General features: G+C 39.6%; 1 long non-coding RNA gene across 1 annotated transcript; it reads left to right on the top strand.

Annotated features, from left to right (window-relative positions):
• Nucleotides 1-1,814: 1,814 nt before the first annotated feature.
• LOC147140968 (uncharacterized) lies at nucleotides 1,815-4,704 on the top strand. The gene is made up of 3 exons (XR_015088443.1): nucleotides 1,815-1,900; nucleotides 2,764-2,908; nucleotides 2,994-4,704. It is a non-coding gene; the product is annotated as an uncharacterized LOC147140968 (long non-coding RNA).
• The last annotated feature ends 1,552 nt before the right edge of the window (nucleotides 4,705-6,256 follow it).

The following is a 6,256-nucleotide window of genomic DNA, read 5'->3' as shown; positions in this document are numbered from 1 at the left end:
ATCGGATTTGACATGGTTGAATCGATGGCAGTTGGTGTTTCAGTTCTGACGGTACACCCTAACGGTTTAGGGTTAGGGCCTAACCTCTTCACCGACAATGACGCATCACAATGACATGAATGTGACTCACATGCTTTACAAGTCACGTTAAGGACAATTAACACATACCGACATTGTAAAAGTCCCTGCAAAGTGAGAAGAAATAGGTCTTCTAAATTTGACACACCGTTAAGGAAAGTGTTAACAACCCCGCAAAATTTGAATGAAGAGAAAAAGCGCCGCACGTGTAAAATGAGGCTTCAGAAACATGAAAAAAATCAAGCAGTTTTCTCCGCTTTTCAATGATGTGGGCGTGTTCGCCGAATGCGGTGAAACCACACCCGGCTCAACTGCCAACTGTTGATTAAATGATGTACCAATGACCTCGTAAAAGGTATGCGACTTTATCTAGCATCTTTCTTATTCCAACACATAACTATATGAAGATGGGAAGATATACGCTTTAAGGGGAGAGTGCAAACATTGAAAACTTTTCTGTAGCCCCCTAGAACCCCCTTTACAATGCATAACTGTCATTAAAATGTGATTAGGTCGTTGGTAGACAGCAGTTTCATCTCTAAATACAATTCAGAATGTGTCGTCTAACGTTTGAATCTCGCGCCCCCTCATCTTCGGCTTTTCCGGAGATGTGACGTCACAGTAGCCGTAGGATTCAGTGACTACTAATCATGAACGGTCTAATAACGCCCCCTTCTGTCAGCTCGTGTGCTTCAAAATCCTCTCATTCCAATACATTGCTCGCCGTTGAATGTGATGTGTTTGTAGCGCATGGAAATTGTACAGTCTATGGTGTAGCGAGCTGTTTAGCTAAATCTACGTCACTTCCGGTGGTTAGAGCCATGATTCCTCGAGCTACCAAGAGGTTCGGAAACACTCGGAATGAGTAAAATAGTAAAACCTATTTTCTAATCGATCTGTGGTTGACAACTTGCAAGAAATGACTTGTATTTATTATAAAAACCTATTACCCATGAGAATATGAATTTTAACAGACTCTGAAAAATGTTTGCACCCTGACCTTTAAAAGTCTCTGGTGGCTGGGATATCCCAGCAGGTCGTTGCCAGAGTTGGGTAGTAAACGCACAACATTTATTCAAATATTTATTAATTTATTGCTTGCCTAATCGATTTTATTTGGGAAGGGGCAGCAAGTGCTCGGGCAGTGAAACATAGTTACAGCTGACTCCATTTCACTAATCAAACGGAGCCCCGCAGCCACATGACCACATCGGCTTGTCAAAAGCCAAAGTGATTCCTTTCCGTGAGGAATGGCCGGAGAAGTGGATGATACACCAGCATGCAACTAAGTTTCAAGAAGTAGAATACCCCTGGCCTCACACAAAGCCAGTGGTTACATTTAAGTGTATGAAAAATAACAGTTTCAGAATGACTTATCGTCCGTGCCCAAACGTGGAAATTTCAGCCGCCAAAAGCTCAATGTATCTACCTTGAGAAATCTTAGATATTTCTTTTGTTGTTTACTTTTTGGGGTCTGTGAATATGCTAATAGTTTTATGGTCATACTGTCCCCTCCAAATTGGAACAGCAAGGCCAATTCCTTTGTTTTTGTTGTATACCGAAGACATTTGAGTTTCAGATCAAAAGATGAATATGAGACAAAAGTTCAGAATTCCAGCTTCCATTTCATGGTGTTTGCATCTAAATGTGTTAAATCCAGGCCCAGAAAGTACAAGCCCTGCCACAGTTTGGCTTTTGCCACAGGTGCTTCTACTCAGGTAAACGAGCTGTGGCAGGGTTTCAGGACCAGGATTTGACAACTCTGGATGTGTTGAACACCTCAGGACAGAGCACCTTTTCTTCGAAGCGACCCACTTCTCACGTGAGCAAAAGTATTTGAACATGAGACTGATGCATGTCTGTAGTTGCAGGATTTCACCTGCGAAAACTGCATTTGCTATTAAGCAAACATGAAGAGCACAGAGCTGCCTATGGGAGAAAAGCAAATCATTTTGAATATGAGACAAGATGGGAAATCAACATGAGCTATTACACAAACATTGGGCAAAGCCAAAATAACAATTTGGAATGCGCTGAAAAAGAAAGAAACTATCCTGGTGTTCTGAGAAAGAATCTGCTTATGATCCAAAACACACAAGCTCATCTGTGAAGCATGGTGGAGGTCATGTCATGGTTTGGACTTGCATGGCTGCTTCTGGAACTGGCTCACTTGTCTTGATTGATGATGTAACTCATGATGGTAGCAGCAGAATGAATTGTCAAGTCTACAAAAACATTGTGTCTGGCAGTTTACAGAAAAATTGAAAGACATTCGATCGGCAATCATAAATACTGAACATTTACATTTATCAGCTCCAACCGAGCAGAAAAATCACTCTCAACACACTCCACACTGTAGGATAAGAACTCTGAGACATCTGATAATCAGGCCTTTATTAACTTTGATTAGAAGAGAGCAAAACCGCTCCAATTCGGCCCAATTCTCAGTATGTGTATTCCGCACTTCACATTCATGATTGTCAACCCTGACCATTTTCCAGAGCAGATCGATGAGGGAAAAATCACTCTGAACATAGAGCACTAATCACTCAGGATAATTTTTCCGAGACATCTGATAATCGGGCCTTTGGTGACATTGATCGGTATGTGTATCCCGCTGGATTATTATTATTCCACATGCCTCGGGTCACTGACTCCAACATTGTTTGCTTTTTTGATAAACAGATGGTGAGCATGTTAAACGTGTCCGAACCTGGACCGAGGGAATACGAGGTGGCGGTGAGGAGATTGTGCCGAGTCATGGGGAATGCAAATTCCAACAATTTTATTTATGCGTTCTTATCTCGCCTCCTGACGGACTGACAACATGGTGAGTTCCTGGCCAACATTCCTCCGCGAAGGTGAAAGGCAGCTGACATGTCACAACCGCCTCGTTCTCGCTCTTTCTTTCCCAGCGCTGACGTGACGAAGGAAGATGGAACGTAAGATGGGAGCCAGAGGTTAAATTCCATTCTGCGTTGACATCCAGTGAAAACGATTCTGTGCTTTTTTTTTTTTTTTTTTCTTTCCTGCACCCTTGTCCTTCTCCGCCTCTGTCACATGGGAATTTCTTCCTTAGCACAATCGCCATGAAAGGAACTGGATTGTTGCTGATGTGTAAACCGTGCAAATGATCATCTCATGGTGTGTTCTGGGGATTGTTATCTTCTTGTTTACACTTCTAAGGCACATTGCAGAGGATTCCAATTCTCCTTTCAAGGCACGCTGAGGGTGAAAATATTTGAGTCTCTGATCATAGAGTCTTTTCCCTTGCTCTCTTTTTCTGACACCGCTGGACAAGAATACCTTGATAGTCTCGAGATTTCATTGCAAGCTACATTCGGATTCAAGATATACTGTGTGGAAAGGAGCAAAGCAGCGCTAGAAATAACCAAGAACGAACTTTCTGACATCTGCGTATCACATTTTTCTCCCGAATGCCTTCATTATCTTAAGATTTCATTGTATTCACACAGGTTCAAGACAAGTCAGAATTCCATAGTTCCTTGCAAAGATATAATACACGTTGAAGTAGCAAAGTATTCCCAGAACATGACCCAGATGTAGCAAAGCAGCCCCAAAACATAATTGAGACTACGCTTTCTAAAACCTGACAGCTCATTTTGTCAATTTTTTCCGTGCGCTCCAGCTTCCTATTACATTCCCCAAATCATGCATCAAACATGTCTCTTACCAAACTGAAAACTCTGAATTGTCTATGGGCATATGTGCCCAACAACTGACTAGCGACTAGTCCAGGGTCGGTGCAAATGAACAGACATGAAATGACTGTTTAATACGTAAAACCTCAAAACAGACTTAGGCTGATGATACCACCCGATCATTTCTTTACTCTTTTCAGCAAAACACGAGAGTTGTTTTGGACATAACAACTGGCCTGCCCGGGGAGAAAGGGGAGGCTGCACTTGTGAATAACACTGCTGCCTTCTGTGTGTTGCCATGTGTTTGAAGCCAAGCTACACAGCTGACCCTCCAGCCTATTGCAATATTCGGCTTTAATACCACACAAGGAAGGCTTTCATGAATCTCATGCAGCAGGTTCCAGATGGTTCTTAGTGCGCGTGTATACAGTATAGTGACGCAACAAGACAATACATTAGTAAAGTAGACAAAGCCAAGCCCCTGGACACCTGGGTATCTTATCCACTCCAGAATGTCATGATAAGTCTTAAGATTTTATTGTTCCCTTCATAGATTCAAGACGCCCTTTGCCGGATACAGCCAAGTAAAACCTCTATATTTCAAACTACCGGTAAGTAACATTGTTTTAAATGTCCAAAAAGGTTAATTCGACTCGAGAAACATATCTTAATGCTTCCCTAATTATTACTTTAGTTGGTAGGCTACTATGCCAACACTTCATCATCATTGTTTTTCTGTTATTTTGTTTAGTTTTTGAGGAATTAGACACAGTTCTCTAAGTACAAATACAAGATGCATGCCACAAAAGCTATACGACACAAATATTGTATACAAAACCATCTTATGTGAAAGACCATTTGGTTGTTGGAGTAGCAGAAAACATTTGAAGCTAAACAATGCTACCTCCTGGTTTAATGGTAGAAATGCACATACTGTACTGTCCTGGATCCGTGTCTCTTTTGGTCATTGAATGACGTTGGGCTACAGATATAAGAAATAGAAAAACGACTCGTAATTTGATTCATTTCATTTTAAAATACAAACACCAAAATTGAAGTACAGCTTGATTTTTTTAGTTTGTTGTCTGGAACGAGTAAGGAAAAGTCTAAAAACAATTTGATTAGCATTTCTCCTACTGACCAGGAGATGGCGACAGCATAGCGCCTGAAGAGAAGACGATATCGTGAACTGTACTGTAATGCCATTTCTATCCTAACTTCCACAAACTCTAACTACGCGTGAAGAAAAATGTTGGTACCACTGTTAAAGAAATAAATAAAGAAAACAAACATATAATGTATAAAATAAGAAAAGCACTTTCTCACATCAGAAGTTCTTCAATTGTGTGTTTCATTCAAAACAAAAGAAAAACAGGTGCAGGCAATAGATCCAACATAAACAGAGATCCAAACATTACATGAGATTTTTTTTCATTTGTGGCCACATATTTAACATACCATGGACGCAAAATGCTAATGTGTGACCATGAAATATATATAATGGTCGCACAAAATACAATTTGTGGGTTAAATTTCACATGACCAATTTAAACATCTGGGTTAGCAAACACCGCACACCTTTGCTGGAGACCTCAGTGTCTGGTGTCCTTAATGACAAATGTCTTTAAATCGTCTGTTCTCGTCTTTATCCTGCAATGGCAGCTTTTTCACAATGTCTTTGTAGCTTTTTACCAGCCTAAAAGAAAATACAATTTTACTAGTGTGTCACTACTCTTTAACCCCCACATTTTTGTCCAGGCCTGTTTCATGAGTTCGTTTTTTTTAAGCTAAATCTGTTGAACCAAAATGCAATGTCTGATTTTCAATGGTTAATTTAAATTAACTTGTCTATTATTATTATTATCATTATTATTATTAATTGTTTCGTAGCGTTTACGGAATTAAACTGGAGATGGCGCATTACAGTGCATATCGCCATCTTCTGGTCAATATGAGGAATGCTGCCGGTAAATAAATAAACAAACAAACAAACAAACAAACAAATAAATAAAATACTGTCTCGACAACTTCCGGCAATTTAAAAACAAATATATGAGCCGTATTTCAATTCGTGTCTCATGCTGTATTCTATTTTTGTTTTAGAATTAAAAATAAAAATTAAGCTGTTTTAGACTTTTCCTGACTGGTTCCAGACAACAAACTGGAAAATCAAGCTGTATTTCAATTTGGGTGTTTGTATTTTAAAATGAAAATCAAATAGCGAGTCGTTTTTCCAGTTTTCATATCTGCTTCTAATCATAACATGCAATGACCAAAAGAGACACGGACCGTCCTGGTTGAATCAAGGAATTGTCACCCTTTAGAAGCCATCATTCGTACATGTTCTGTTATTGTATGGATAAATAAAAAAAATATATAAAATTGAATAAACTAAGAAATTAATTTAGTACACCTTTCGCTTTTGGGTAAGTATGTTTATGATATTTACTTAGCCCCACAGAATACCCACATTCTTGCAACACTGCGTACAAATTTACATTCAAGGTAGAGAAATG

This window comes from Filicampus tigris, chromosome 10, assembly GCF_054856515.1.
Source record: "Filicampus tigris isolate MCC_2025a chromosome 10, RoL_Ftig_1.0, whole genome shotgun sequence".
NCBI classification, from domain to species: domain Eukaryota; kingdom Metazoa; phylum Chordata; class Actinopteri; order Syngnathiformes; family Syngnathidae; genus Filicampus; species Filicampus tigris.
This window is presented reverse-complemented; position numbering and strand designations above follow the sequence as displayed.